At 36.1% G+C, this 16,334-nt stretch overlaps 1 pseudogene; it reads left to right on the top strand.

The window, feature by feature from the left end:
- Positions 1-122: 122 nt before the first annotated feature.
- Positions 123-16,334, top strand: part of LOC107670371 (thromboxane-A synthase-like) — a 66,835-nt pseudogene continuing 50,623 nt past the window's right edge.

Raw genomic sequence — 16,334 nt, 5'->3', positions numbered from 1 at the left:
ACTGTATTCAAATAAAGAACATTTCTTGTGTGTGGTCCCCTAGCCATCATTGCAAACTACAAGTACCACAAAGCATTGCGTGGGAATTTTTTTTTTCAGCCGCATAAAAACTACATTTTCCAGAACGCTTCAGAGTGTCATTGCAAGTGGTTTTTGTCAAACACGGGGTAAGCGCATTGCTTATATCATTTACTAACACTGTAACCCAGATTTAGCAACTCAAGCAACAGCAAACATTATTAGCAGAGTGCATTTTCGCTGCTCGGTCATTTTATTACGTAATCTGTTGTACGGATTCTATTACAAAACAACAGGGGGAAGGTGACACAAGAGAGTGCATCGAAAGTATTGAATTTATTCTTAATATTTGTATTGGTAAAACTGTAACACAATGTTGTCAGTAAATTATAAACAGTCTTGAATTTCGTAGGAGTTTCACGATCACATAGTGTGCACAGATGTACCAGAATTAAGCAGTGACCCAAGCACTGCCAAATCGAATTTTTGTAGAATGACTTACAAGTCATATTTGAAAATAAATAAATTAAATGTAATTAAATGGAAATAATGTGTTTGTTTACATTTTTATTGATTGATTTGTTTGGTTGATTATGTGACATACTTTTCACTTTATGTTAATATATACTTTGAGGTGATTATTATTATTTATAGCTCCGATCTTTACTTTATCAACAAGTAAGCATGTAATATTTGTCGAAACTCACATTCTGCTTTATGAATTAAAGTATAAGAATCACTGAGAATCATGCATAGTGTCACATTAGCCTGTCTTTTAAAAGTTTATCTGGCATTATTGCGAAATTGTGATTGGCCCTTTTGCACACAGGTTGATGTCCTTACATGATCTCAGACTATTGGTCTAACAGTTATTGATAATATAATGTTAGCCATACTCACAGACAGCTGACTGTTACAAAAAAAAAAACAACTTCACAAACATGAGTGCTAAAGTGTGACAAGAACTTCACTGTTAACAGTTAACAGAATGTAAGCATTAACTAAAAGTGTTAACAGAATGTAAGCGTTCTTTACCTTTACCCGGTGTGCGCTGGCAGGTAGACAGCTCTTGTGGGAGATACTGTCTTTTTTTAGCCTACATTTCCTTGGAGATTTACTGTACCTCCACACTGTCATGGAAGAGCATCTTCACAATGTCAATGATGAGAACTCAGACATGTGTTATATCTCAAGGCCTCTTGTTCACAATCAAGAGCCTGTCGGGATTTAGAGAAATGTCAGAGAAATCGTGAAACCACATGTGACTAGTGTAAATATTAGAGCATCAAACATGTCTAGAGACAAATACATGTCTAAAGCAGTGAAAAGTGCTCAACTAAGAAGGTTGGAGGAATCTGATTGTTTTTTTTTTGCACACTGAAGTGAGTTAGCATTACCTAATTGAAACGAATTGTATTCTGTTTATAATAAAGTAAAATGATTAATCTTTGTACTGACTTGCATGAGTAAGTATACCGTAAGTGTTGTGTTGTTTTGGTTGCATGCAGTTTTATTGTTTTTATAACGCTTTATTTTGTTTATGTATTTCTACAGATGTTCTTGACCATTGCAAATTGTGAGCTTGTTAACCATTTACATTCTGTATTTACCTTAAAGGGGTCATATGATGCGATTTCAATTTTTACAATAAACTATGTTGCTCCGTGCATTTTAGCAACGTAATTCACATATATCCCGTTTGAAGTGTTTCTTTTTGTGTTCTCTTTGGAGTGACTTTGTTGTGTGTTCATCATCAAGTGCCAAAATTAATGGATGCATGTAAAATTGTCATTATTTTGGGTAATACTTTACAATAAAGTCCCATTTAGGTGTGTGACGAGATCTCGTGGGACAAGATCTCGCGAGATCCGATGTGTCTCGCGAGATCTGACTGGTCTCGCGAGAACGTGATGATATCCTCTCACAGACCTTTCAGATATATTTGCATTACACTGGCTAGTTCACAAGTGGTGGTATGTGAGATATTTTATGTTCACTTCAGGCAAGTGGCCGCATGATAAGCGGGAAAATTACGCAGTGTAGTCTTTATCCAGTCATAAAAACAGAATTCACAGTTTAACGTGGAATGTCACGGAATTTGTAAAATTTTTAATGAATTAATCAAAAGTAGGTCATTACACTTAAAACAAATCACGATATGGACTAGTATCTGTAAACATTAAGTTTACAAAACAAAAAGTTAACAAAAGTCGATTTAAATATGAATCCTGCATGTTAGGCCTGTCTCTGTTTATGAATGGCGCAGACGCGCGGTTTCATTTACTACACACACACTGAAGCATGCCTGACACTCGCGGTGATTTCAGCGTCTGCCGTCTCACTAAATGAGGACGTAAACACACGAACAACATCTTCAGAACTGCTCATGAAGAGTCACTTCATGAGCATTTTGAAGTATATCTCATACACAGAACTGTAAAGGTATTCCATGCTAAAACACAGAATTTGGTAACAATTAATTAAATTAATTAATTAAAATATATGTTTAATTTCATAAAGTACAAGGTGATTTCAAAATGCACCTACTTTTTTGCATTTTGTGTTTTTCAGTTGAATAAAATACTATTTTCCCCCATATATTTCATCATTGAGGATTTCTTTTAAAAAGTCTAAAAATCTCGTCTCGTCTCGTCTCGTTCTCATGAACCCAGTCTCGTGTCTCGTATCGTCTCGTGGGATAAGTGTCTCGTCACACCCCTAGTCCCATTAGTTACCGTTAATGCAATAACTAACGTTAATTAAAAATGAGAGATATATTTGCTACAGTATTTATTTATCTGTGTTAACATTACTTACTAAAAATACAACTGTTCATTGTTAGTTCATCTTAGCTCAGGTCAATTAATAGTAAGATACAACTTTAATAATGTTGAAATGTTGAAATTAATATTAACTAAGCTTAATAAATGGTATAGAAGCATTTTTTTTATTGTTAGTTTATGTTAACTAATTAGTTAAATAATTAACTAATATTAACAAATGGAACCTTATTGTAAAGCATTACCTTTTTTTTATGAAAGACGGTTAATAAATAGCTTTTATTGATATTATATTTTCATTTACTTATCTTGTTTTATTAAGATCTGATAAGATCTGATGTGTTATATTGTGATGTTACAGTGTGTAGATAACATACATTGAACTCCAAGTGCATTTAATTTGTCAGCGTCTCCTCTCTGTGCGCAGAAATCCAGCGGTGAGAGTGACCGATCTCATCATGCAGCCATTAGTCGACATTCTGAAATGGTTTGGAGTCAAGGCGAGTGGATGGTCTGTGTCTGTGTGCCTTTTTCTGCTGTTCTTCAGCCTCCTTTACTGGTGAGTAAAACAATTTCATCATGAGGTTTCAATTGCAACACAAACACTGTTATTAACAGATTGCAATGGCAGATTTTTAATGACCGATGTTTCTAATAGCATGATGGGAAGTTACCACTGTGAGATCCAAACAGCTCAGGCTTGTTTTCCTCAGGAGAAGGATGGCACGATCTGATCAAATTTCAATCACACATGTCTCCACACTTATCTTTTAAATGTCTTCACATTTGGTTCCCCTTTTTAAAGTCATGCGAGGGCAAGGCTGAAGGAAATTCATAGTTTCTTGAGCACAAGCCTCAGGATTGTAACTGTAGCAATAGTAAAGACAGGAGTAAATCCTTAAGAGCTGATACAAATCTTGCAAGATCAAGTTATAAAACATTTTTTAAATATCTAGATGTAAATTATGTAGTCAAAAAAAACAAAATTAAAGTGAACTGAATTAAATGAATAGTTAACCCAAAAATTAAAAGTTCTAAAACAGTTTATTTTGATGTGAGTGGACAACAGGGGATGGACTTAAACACTGGAGGAAGTGTTATTATGTATGATAATATAATAATAATAATAATATTATGTATTGCTGATTTTAGCCTGAAGGGACGGTTTGAAATTAAAATGCCTTAATGATGGATTCGTTTCATACAAACATGCAGCTTTCCGCTTCACAAAACGTTAATTGATGGACTCAAGTTGTGTGGATTACTTGTGGATTATTGAGATGTTTTTATCAGCTGTTTAGACTCTCATTCTGACGGCACCCATTCACTGCAGAGGATCCATTAGTCAGCAAGTGATGTAATGCTAAATTTCATCAAATCTGTTCAGATGATGTTATCTACATCTTAGATGGCCTGAGGGTGAGTAAATTGTCAGCATTTTTTTATGAACTATTCCTTTAAATTGCAGAAAACATAGGATAATCATAATGTGACAGAATGTCCCATGCATTTTTGTCGGTTCCCGACTAAATTTGTCCTTTTATTGTAAGACATTGACAAATGTATGGAACTTTACCAAGAAAAAAAAACTGAATCCAGTCACTTGTAGTATAATGCATGTTTTTTTTCCCCCTGTAGCATTCAGCAGCATTTTATAGAGAGTGACATGATTCTGTAAGACAGCAGTGGCCTCAAACAAAAGTGCTTAGCATTTAAATAAAGGATTAAACACTGCTCTTACAATGCAGTGACTCAGGCTTGTGAGAAGCTGATTAGAGTTGCAGGTCTCTATTAAGGTTATATTTAGTTTTCCGTATGAGAACTGGAGTTGGAATCAGTGAATTTAATTACAGCCTTTATTACAGGGCTTAGTCACACCCTTCCTTCTGAAACATTTATATTGTCACCTTTAACAGAGAAAGAGCACTGAAAAAAGACATTCTCATGTTGTCCATAGCAACAGAAGTGCTTGCAGGACAACAGCTTGGGGTTAATTCATGTTTAAGAAGAACTTAAGCCAGTCTAAAAAGATACGTAATGTCTTTCCTTCCAGTCAAATGCTAAGGTATTCTTATTATTTTACATCCATTGTGATGCTTACATAATGGTGACAATTCTGTAGCATCACTGCTTTGTTTAGTGGTGCCATGACCTGTGGTGTCTTATATTGCATTCCTTTTTTTAAGTCAACTGCAGCTATTTCATTTAAGGTAAAATACTTCAAGTGTTTTATTACTCGGTTTTATTACTCAAGTAATTTTTTTTCAAGGTTATCTAAAAAATTTAATTATAGGTTATATAAGGTTTTCTATGAAATTATAATTATTGCAGAATACATATCAGAGGAATATTAAAGAGAAATGGAGATATGCAATGTTTTTTGTAATGTTTGATGTTGACATTAAGATATTGACATTCAATCTGCTATATTTTTAAATTCTATCTATCTATCTATCTATCTATCTATAAATTACAAATATAATTTTAATACAGTGTGTGTATATGTAATTACTATATTATTATTATTATTATATAATATATTAATGTATCTATTTAAAATATTTAAATTAATTAATAAATTAATTAATTATTGTTAATACATTTTGATAACAGCATTGCGAACATTATTAAAAATGAATAGAAAATAAAATGGCTAATAATATTTCATCTGACTTCTTGAGTTTGAACTTCAACATTTTCTGAAGGTTAAGGACCTTTTTTTCACTGTGTATTTGTTTACAAAGAAAAATAATAAGAGGAAAAGTATGAGGCCCTTTGTTGCACCCTAGTTGTAAGTGACATAACATTAAGAAATTTAAATGATTCAAGAATATGCTAGACATATTAAGGAGATTTAATAAATATAAGAAAGAATCAAATAGTGATCAGCTGCTTTTTCCCCTCCATGGGGTACAAATGCTGCTCCTGTTATTTAACTTTTAGCAGTCTTACACACACACACACACACGCACATTTTTGTTTCAGAACAAGTAAATTCCTGTCTGTTGGCAAAGGCACGACTGTCATTCACAGTGGACTTAAAGAGGTTAAGTTATGTAAGGGCTCACTCATTCTGTCACAGTGCAAATGGAGATTTATATCAGGGGATGAAACCTTTCTGCACAGGTCTGCTTTGACAAAGAGATTTTTAAAAAATCAGGATTTCGAGGAGGGCATATCAATAAGCATTTTGGGTCAGGCCCAAGGCAGAAATAAGCCATATTAGAAGATTAGTCCCTGATTTGAGACTTGACTGCACTGTTAAATATCAGCCTTGTTTCCTTGAGACACTGCTTGTCAAACACACAAACTTAAAATATGAAAGACACAGTGTAATGGAGCAAAATTTCTAATCAATAGAGGAGCCAAGTGTTTCCTCTGAGGTCATCCATGTGTAAAGGAGAACACTATTTATTTGCGTCAAACTCGCAATTGATATGGTAAATTTGCTGCAATGCAGCAAAATATGGCTAAATGTGCTTGGCAAACCACTATATATTTGCAAAGGAACCTCCTTAACTACTCCAGCACCTTTCTGTTTCCTTTAGACAGAGAATTGATCTTCAGTGCGAAAGGTTATAGCTTATATAAGAGGCCAGCTTGGACCAGTAGATTGAAGGGTTTTACAATGACAGGGCCTTCAGTGTGTTTGCAGTTGCCAGAATGTGAGGAAAACATGATCAGCAGTGAGCTGAACTTCTTCTGAACTCTGTCCCCTTCTGGCTCATTACGCATAAAGGCCTGATGAAGGGGACTGGAGACAGCCACGGCATCACCTACTGGCAAATGAAGCTGTTAGGTTCAGCCCTCTACGTTTCAGTGTTACTTGCTGGACTTTGACATTGCAAAAAAAGGTTATTTGGGTAGCTTGGCAGCATGTGCAGCTGAACATCTGTTGTTCTGTAAATTGGAAGCCAAGATAATCATATCTAAATTTGGCCAGTTTATGTTAATGGTCTGTGTGGGAACACTGAGAAAGCAGCGTGTACTTGCGTTTTGTTTTTGAATAATTTTCTGATTCATAAAAGTGAAATACAGAAACATTCGAGTTACATATGTATAACCTGTATCTGATTGTGTAGAAGTCTTCATGCAAGATATACATACCTACCTACCTACCATACCATACCGGTTATCAGTCTATATTAGAGATTTGTTGTTTATTTATTGGTCGATTTTCGATTTGGGCATTTCTCCTGTTTTTACATTTAAGTTAAATTTGCCCTCATATAATGCTCGTTTAAGTTAAAAACAAATAATTTAATAACGTATAACAATGTAGAAATCTCAAAAATTAATCAGTTTTTTCATACTGTATTCTGTGATGCCTAAATTCACATGTAGCATTCAACATGTTTGAATTTTAATTACTGGCCAAAACATGCAAGAAATTCTGTCTCATTGTTATCGGCCAGAATTGTAATATTGGTTAAACTATAGAGAGTTTATAAACCTCTGAAATTAAACAATTTTGCAATAAACTAGAGAGAGTGGGGTAAGATGTGTCTTAAAAAATGGAATATTTAGTGTATGGGACTATTAGGCTGTGTTAAGTTGCCTCCAAATGCATTAAATACTATTATAAATGCTATTATAAAATGTTAAAACATCTTAAGCTTTTATTTAAGAAAATATTTAAAAAATAATTATTAAATTAAAAAAGTATTATTTTATTTATTCATAATATTAATTGTTATTAAATTATTATTATTATATTTAACATTTTATTATATTTAAATATGCTGAATGTTAAACCTTTTCCTCTCTGGTTTAAAAAAATTGCAATTAATACGCAGCAAAATATTACTTTTAGAATTACACCTTTTCTTTACATGTCCCTGTCTTATAGATTCCTGCTCTTTTATTTCATTTAATAACAGACTTCCTGAAATATAATTAGATGTATTAGTTTGACCTCTATCTCATTTCTCCTTGCTTAAAGGACAACTTAAGTAAAAAGTGACTTAAGCTTACCCCACTCTTCCCTATGTAAAGGTTAATGCACTCATTCCTATTCATAATCTTCTGTTGTTCCTGTCTTCATTACATTCAAAATGAGTCTCCTTCCTCATAAAGATTGTGAATTCCCCCTTCTGTGAAACCAGAGAAGTTTGTTTTCCTCTCTCATTGAAAACTTGCTAATCCCTCTCACTTAACACACTGTGAATATAGGGGCCTTGTGATCATGACCGAATCTCTCCACTGACAAGGCCGAGTGGAGAAGATGACATATTCTAATAGATCCTCTCATAAAATTTAAGAGACAGAGTAAAGTGTGAACCCATCTGTCACCCTTTGGACTGACTGCATAAACAACGGGCACAACTTCAGAAAGGTCACGCACTTGCAGTAGATGTGGGACATCTGCTGTGATATCATATGGACTCTTTCTTTGCTTCACTTTATCTCTCTTCCATAAGAAGAGCTCTTTTGGATTCATTGCAGGAGTCTATGAAAACTCTTAATCCTCATGCATGACATTATTAAAGTATTTAAACACATGATGCAGGCAGCCTGAGATGTTAGGTTATGATCCACATAGAATTAAAAATCACCCCATGTGATCTGTATTTAATTTTGAATTGAATCGAGAGCTTAGCTGTGGTATTGTGGTCACAGTTTGGGCTGGTAACTGAAAGGTTGCTGGTTTTATTCCCACAAGAATAAAGCGAACACCATTGTGCCCTTGAGGAAGACACTCAAACCCAGGTGCTCCAAGGAGATTGTCTCTGCAAAAACATCATGGCACTGTTCAGTGGTGATATTGAGTGAAAGTCATATAAATGGATTCCACTGACCCTGGTGTGGCACTTTTCTGGAGATTCTGTTCTAGATTTATAAAACAAAGAGTTCTGGTTCTAGTTGCTGATTGGTCAATACAAGGTTCAATGTCAGGGACTATATCTTGTAGAAGAAGGATACTAAAAGGAATAGTCCACCCAAAAATCTAAATTTGCTAAAAATACTCACCCTCAGGCCATCCAAGGTGCAAGTGAGTTTGTTTCTTCATCAGAACAGATTTGGAGAAATGTAACATTACATCACCTGATCACCAGTGGATCCTCTGCAGTGAATGGGTGCCGTCAGAATGAGAGTCCAAACAGCTGATAAAAACATCGCAATAATCCACAAGTAATCCATGTGACTTCAGTACATCAATTAACATCTTGTGATGTGAAAAGCTGTGGCCATCATTTGGACGTTTTTCAAACCGTTGCTTCCAGCTAAAATTCATGATGTGACAGGACAAGAGGGGAAGGACTTTTTCACTGGAGGAAACATTATGGATTATGGACTCATAATTTGGCCAGTAGTGATGGATTAAGGTTAAAAGGCCTTAATGATGGATTTGTTTACTATAAACATGCTTCTTTTTACTTCAAAAGATGTTAATTGATGGACTGGAGTCGTGTGAATTACTTGTGGATTATTGTGATGTTTCTATCAGCTGTTCGTACTCTCATTCTGACGGCACCCATTCACTGCAGAGAAACCATTTTCAGCAGATTTTCATTTTTGGGTGAACTATTCCTTTATACCTATTGGGACTTATTAGTTAGGTTTCCACTACACGAGTTGACTCATGGTAGTTTTATGTTAAACTGTTCAGGACACAAATGAAAATGTATTATTCCAATCAATGGAGTCCAAATGTTTCATTATCTCAAAACTGTTTTGAGTTCAATATGGCACTCAAAGCTGTGTTATATTGTTAATATATTCACAGCTGAAGGAGCTAAGTGTCATGCCTTACAACAGCCTTTAACTCATAATGTAGCATAGCCTCTTGTACTTTATTCCCTCAGTAGAGCACATTTATTAAAAAATAAATGTTATTTATTAAACATTTATTTTATGTTTATATTAAAGTTATATTAAAAATTGTCTTTGATCTTTCAAGCAATTTAATTGCAATTTAATACAAAAATGCATCAATTCGCTACAGAAGGCCTTTGTTCACCCCCCGGAGCTGTGTGAGACACTTTTTTTTATGGATGGGCGATTTTTATTTAAGTTCTTTTGGACTGAAGCAATGCAACACCCGCATTGAGAAGAGTGGCATTAAACAGCTTGAAAGATCAAAGGCAATTTTTTATATAACTCCGACTGGATTCGTCTGAAAGAGGAAAGTCATATACACCTAGGATGCCTCGGGGGTGAGTAAAACGCAGCCTAATTTTCATTTTTGGGTGAACTAACCCTTTAAGAACATGTGGTGCTCCATGCGTGTTTGCTTGGACTAAAATTCCTCATACATAACTGCTAGTTCCTTTCTTTACCCTCACTGTAGTGAAATCCCACAGTGCTAGATTGTCTGTTCCCTCTGGGTCCCCAGTAGTCCAATCTAAGTGACTATCTTTGTCCTCCAATGTGAAAGTAGAGGCTGCACGCCGACCATTCAATGCTGATTGCATCAAGCTGTGGACAGCTGACTTGGCAGCGAGGCACTTGCACACACTGTTTGACTTTCTTTGTCATTGGCCAGCCTGTGGAATAGTTATTGTTTAATTGAGGGCCATTGGACAGCTCATCCATCACAGATGTTAATCATATCAAACGTTCGCACCTCCCCGAGAAGCTGCTACGCTCCTCCGTTTCCACGGTGACGGGCACCTAATAAATCTAAATATGGTAATCTACTCTAATTTCACCCAGATCCACCCTCCGCTGTAAATGAGCTCGTCGCCGCTCGCCGTGCAAGACTGCCACTAAGATAGGCCAGCTAATATGGAAATAGAGTACCCTAGCACACACCATTAAAGTCTGTAACCATGTAACACCATGTAAAGTCTGTAAATTGTCTTGACACCTCATGCTGGAGAATGTGCAGAGGGAGAGTTATATGTAGATTAAATCTCAAATTGCACAATTGTTATTCGATTATGAAGTGCCGAAAGTCAACAGTCGCTTTCGCCAGGCTCTTGCTGTAGTTTGTGGCACCGCTGCGTTGCTATAAAGCACCAGAAAGCAACTGACAAGCCCTCCTGCAGCTTGCATTAATTCACTCATCATGATATGATTTCACATTATATCATCTTTCCATAGTTCCTAAAATTTCTTTTTCTTTCTACCTGTGGAGTATTATGGGATTAATTAAGTACAAGTGGTGTCTTGAAGACAACCCTTATAAGAATTAGAGGATCGTCTTACCATGGTCATTCAATTTAAATTATGTTTAAAGTGTAAAATACTCTCATAAACTTAATTTTAAAAAGTAAAGTATTATAAACATGGTCCATGTGATTTGGGTGCTATATATATATATATATTTTAGTTTTCTGAAGCGGTATGATAGCTTCATGTGAAAACAGACCAAAACTATAGTCATTGTTCACCTCCAGTGAGCTGTTAACCGACCATATCGTGTTAGTGAGTTATGAACTGGATCAAATCATGAATGAATCATTCAGACAACAGATTCATTAAAAGGATCAGAGTGAAAGAACAGTTTGTTCACAAACCAAAGCTTTGTCATGAACTCAAGGAGAATTAGGGTGGATTTCAAGAATTTCAGTGAATAATGACATGAAAGCCTCATTGTGGATCGAAACTTTCAAGCTTTGAAAATGATGCAAAAACACCATCACAAAAGTGGTTAATATAACTTCATGTGCTATATTTTAAGTCTTCCGAAACCATAATGATAGCTTTGTGAGACAAAAATTTTAGTTGTGACCTCCGGCTGTTAACCAGTCAGATCTTTGAGTTGAGAACTGGATCAAATCAAGAATGAATCATTCAGACAAAAGATTTGTTAAAGTTATGAGTCTAAAGAAATTAGTTCGCAACTCAAGGGCAGATTACAGGAATTTCAGTTAATAATGATTTAAAATTCAGTCTGTTCCGTACACAAAGCTATGGCTTCAGAAGATTTGAAATATAGAGCATGACCACTTTTATGGAACTTTTATTGTGCTTATGTCCTTTTTGAAGCTCATTATTAAAGCCTCACTTCCTTTCCATAGTAATTCCAGGAATCAGTACATTATTCAAAATGTCTCCACAGCAGAAAGAAATTTGGGTTTAGAACAACAAAAGGGGGAGTAAATAATGACAATGTCAAATAATGTTTCAAAAATGATAAATAATGACAGAATTTGTGGACGAACTGTTCCTTTAAGCCACTGTCCTTTTACATCACGTCTATGATTTTCAGATTGATACAGACTCTTCTCAGCCATCTTTAACGAGTCAGTGTGGCGAGACATGCCGTAGTCCCTGCTGAGGGCTGGAAATAGCACCATGTTTTGTGTGGAAAGGCTCGGAAGAACGGGATTGGGTCCTGGGGAGGTGTTATGGAACCGGAGGGACTCACATGACTAATGCCGACAAGAGAGATGTCACAGCAGGCCCGTTCACACGTCTATTTCAGCGCCATTTCTCAGCCTATTTTTGGTTATTGTTGTCTCACAGCTGGCTACACATGTGCACCTGCACACACAATGCACTTCAGCAGTGAGGAGGTAACAGGGCAAGATATACTTCTTTTCAAACAACCTTCTCTCTCTTGGTTTATTCCTTTTTTTTCCCCTTTCTCTTCATTTTAAAGAAGCACATTGATGAATGGTTGATGATGGTTGAGCACTGAAATGACACATGAACTCCTTCCTCTGTAACCTGACACGGACTGAAGCTATAATGAGGGAAAAGTGTTTGTGTGTTTAATAAAGGCTGGTATGCTGAATTGCAAGTGCACGTCGCCTAGTGATGAGAGGAATTAGAAGTCATTAAAAAAACCCTCTGAACTCAGTGAGGGGCTTTTAACATGCAGGAATTAGTTTGCATAGCACGACGACACAGGTCGGTAAACAAGAATATCTTACATCAACTGTGTAGGTTGGTTATCTATTCTATAGGCAGCACTCAACAATCCCTCTGGGTACAGTAACAGCACAAAACTTTGTTAAAATAGATGTCTACATGAATGCATCTCCAGCTGTGCACAAATCAAATGTAAATATGTCGTGTGGTAAATGTTCAATAATAGCTATTTACTGACTGACACAAAAGCTGCACGGTGTTCGTTCGATGATCTACATCAATAGCTGAGAGCAGTATCCATTTGAAAGAGATTTATAAACCCAAATTATAGTGTGCGCAGTAATGTAGGTGGTAATGCCTAAAGTATAACACTTAAATGCAAATGTAAAACTGCAATATTGTGAAATATTAGAATTCAAAATAGCTGTTTTTTTGTTTTTTATTTTGGGTTTTGTGTTTGTTGTTTTGTTGTGTTTTGTGTTTGTTTGTGTTTTGTTGTGTTGTTTTGATGTTGTTTTAAATTATAATTTATTCCCTTTGCTTTAATGGCAAAGCTGAATTTTCAGCATCATTACTCCAGTCTTCAGTGTCACATGATCCTTCAGAAATCATTCTAATATGCTGATTTCCTGCTCAAGAAACATTTCTTATTTTTTATTAATGTTGAAAACTGTTGTGCTGCTTAATATTTTTGTAGAAACTGTGAAACATTTTATCCAGAATTCTTGATATGTAGTTCAAAGGAAAATCATTTCTTTGAAATATAATTTTTATGTTTTTAATACGTTTTTTATTAATGAAGGATGCATTAAATTGATTAAAAGTATGAATTTCTAATAATATTTACTGACCCTAAACGTTTGAACGTATACTGTACACCTACCGCTAATGTATGCATGAAAATCCAGGTCGATTTTCATTGTGTGAGCCTCTGAGTCCTGCGTGTGATTGATTATGTGACAGAGGGGAATCTTTGAAATGCATTGCTGTGAGCATGTGTCAAACTGAACACCCCTGTATGAGCCCCTGTGTAGATGAATGACACAATCTCATTTGTGTTTCTTACTGAGATTAAGAGGATTTGAGGCTGAGACCTTTCGATCTTTTAGTGTCTGATTTCAGATATTGGCCTTGGTATTTGGTTTGAGACGATAATAGGAATCTGCGTTTCATGGTAATTAGTATTGCCACAGTACCAGCAGTTGATCCCAGGGTTATGCAAAATTCAGAATTGAAGAATTTGCTTCCTTTTAATTCATAAGTTGAATGTTGAATTTAATTGGCTACACCCGACAGGAAGTAGAGTTGAAATGACAGTAAGAGGGATTCTAGGAAATTCAATGCAGGTAATTCACTTTTAAAAAATTAAGTATTCTTCCAACACAAAATTCAGTCTATTAAATTTGATTTACTAGTTTTAGTAAATAACCAACCCATTACTATATCTATCATTTCTCTGTCTAATGTAGCCTATAAATCTTCAAATGTAGTTTTTCCCCCCGAAACACTGAAACAAGTCTTTGTCAAGCCAGCATTCAAAGTTTGCCTTTGACTTTTCTAGCTAAAATTACAGTTTTTCAGAATTCAGTTCATTTTAATTCTGCTTCTGCATAATATTTGCATCCTAAATTCCAATTCAGGAATTCTGAATGTATCAAACCATGCTAATACCAGTGAAAAGCATCATCATGACATTTAAACATGAATAATTTTACACATTAGATATTATGTACAAATTAATAAATAGTAAAATTTCCTTATTTGATGCTATCTGCAAGACTTTTGGTCAAAAAGGCGCATGTTACTCGTGTTAAGTGGTGCGGTGATGTGAAAAGTTTATTTTAAGAGATCTTCATCGTGGCAATGAGATCAGATTCTGTTGAACACTGCAATGGTTTGTTTAAAGGGCTATGTGCACTTTAAAAACTGAATTTGCTTTTAAATATTTGTTTAAATCATGTGTTTGTATACTGTGTGGTTTAAACTAATTTGGCTTTCTGTCCTGTGTTTGTTGTTAGCTGTGTGTGTCGCTAACCTTGCTGTTGCAGATTGTTTGGTGTTGTGCTGGACCGTAGCGCCTCCTCTTCCACAGCTGATCAATCGCAGCGGCTCTCTGCTCTCAGAGATAAATGTGTGGCCTGAGCTCACTACCGCGGCGTGACCGCCAAGTGTCTGATCCAGGTCTGGGTACTGTACAAAACTCCACTGGGGAGCTCATCCTCTGCCCACCACCAGACCGCTTAAGCAGTTCTGGGCATCGCTTTCCCCATGCACGCACTCGCTCTGTAGCCCACCCAGGCCCACGGCACCATCAGCAGACTATTGAGTGGAAAGCTGGCAAATCATGGTCCATATGACTGCAGCTACACACGTTAGTGTGTGCGTGAGAGCGACAGAAGGGAGTTGGTGATTTTGTGGCCATGATAAAACTCCTGTCCAATGGACTAATCCTGCATGAATCAATGCGCTTTTATTGGTGCCTATTTTTAATAGGCTCTTACAATAGAAAAGAAATCAAATGTGTCATGGGTGATCAAGAGAGACACTAGAAGCAGCTCAGAGCAATTATAGCTTGCACTTTTTATGCCCGGCAGGATCAATTTACAGAAACATATCTGCTAATAGGGAAAATTAAAAGGGAAAATAAGTTTATTTTTCTTACCCCATTGGGCTAGACTCAATTTCAATGCATATTTTCAGAAAAAATTACTTTATATCTCATGACATTTTTCTTCTAAAGTAAATGTTTTAAGTGATACTGGTAATAATATGATAATGCTAAATGATATCCAGTATAATATGAGTTGAAATGAACATAGTTCTGGTTTGGTAGTGATGAAGAGGCACTTAAGCTTTACTTATGTGGTTGTGTAAGGGTTGGGAAATACTGCCACAGTTTGAGCATCTGATTCTTTAACAGAAAGAAAAGGAAATCACTTTTTCCCCAGAATCTGGACAGCAACTTTTCAATTTCTCACCCCTCTTTCACCTCACGCTGTATCTCTCCTCCTTTATGGCACTTTTGGCCCTAATGAGAACATTGGCTGGCCTGTTCCTTCCAACCTCCATCTGAAAACAACACAGTGAGTCCCTTGCTGTCAGTCAGTTATGCTCGTCTCATTCTCTCCTTCCCTTCCTGCTCGTTCACCCCAAAGTTACAGGTCACCCTAAACTCATACATTTTAATGACTTCATGATGTGCAAGTTTAACTATCAGCCTTGGAGAAGTTTGTGTTTGTCAAAGTGTCCAGTCATGACTCCTGCTTGTGTGCACATACATTTTTTAGGTTGAAACAGGTTTGATATGTTTGTGTCTGTGCCCAGCAGTGATCCTTCCTTACCTTGTAAGACCTTTAACATTTGCATTTGGGAAGGACAGAGAGTAAGGCTGAGGTAAATATTTAACAAGTAGGCTGGGTGTGAATTTTAGTGGTATTTTAAGGACTGTCTTCCAGCCTGGCCTTTTCCCAGTATATTTAGCCTGTGCCACATCTCTCTCTTTTTCTCGGCCCCTGGCACAGGGCTCAGCCACGGCCAGACGTATTAACTGTTAAGCTACATCAACATCTGTTTATCTAGCCTGGAGAGACACACAGAGGAGATGCCTCGCTGGATTTGTCAGTGAGATCAGGCTTGCATTGAACTACAATTGATTGTCATGCAGTTGTGTGCTGTCTTGTGTAAAATTAATTATTGTGCTGTAGGTCTGTAGTCAAATAATAAAATGGACATACACTCTTAAAAATAAAGGTGCTTCACGATGCCATAGAAGAA

This window comes from Sinocyclocheilus anshuiensis, unplaced genomic scaffold (genome assembly GCF_001515605.1).
Source record: "Sinocyclocheilus anshuiensis isolate Anshui unplaced genomic scaffold, SAMN03320099.WGS_v1.1 scaffold949, whole genome shotgun sequence".
In the NCBI taxonomy this organism is placed as follows: Eukaryota; Metazoa; Chordata; class Actinopteri; order Cypriniformes; family Cyprinidae; genus Sinocyclocheilus; species Sinocyclocheilus anshuiensis.
This window is presented reverse-complemented; position numbering and strand designations above follow the sequence as displayed.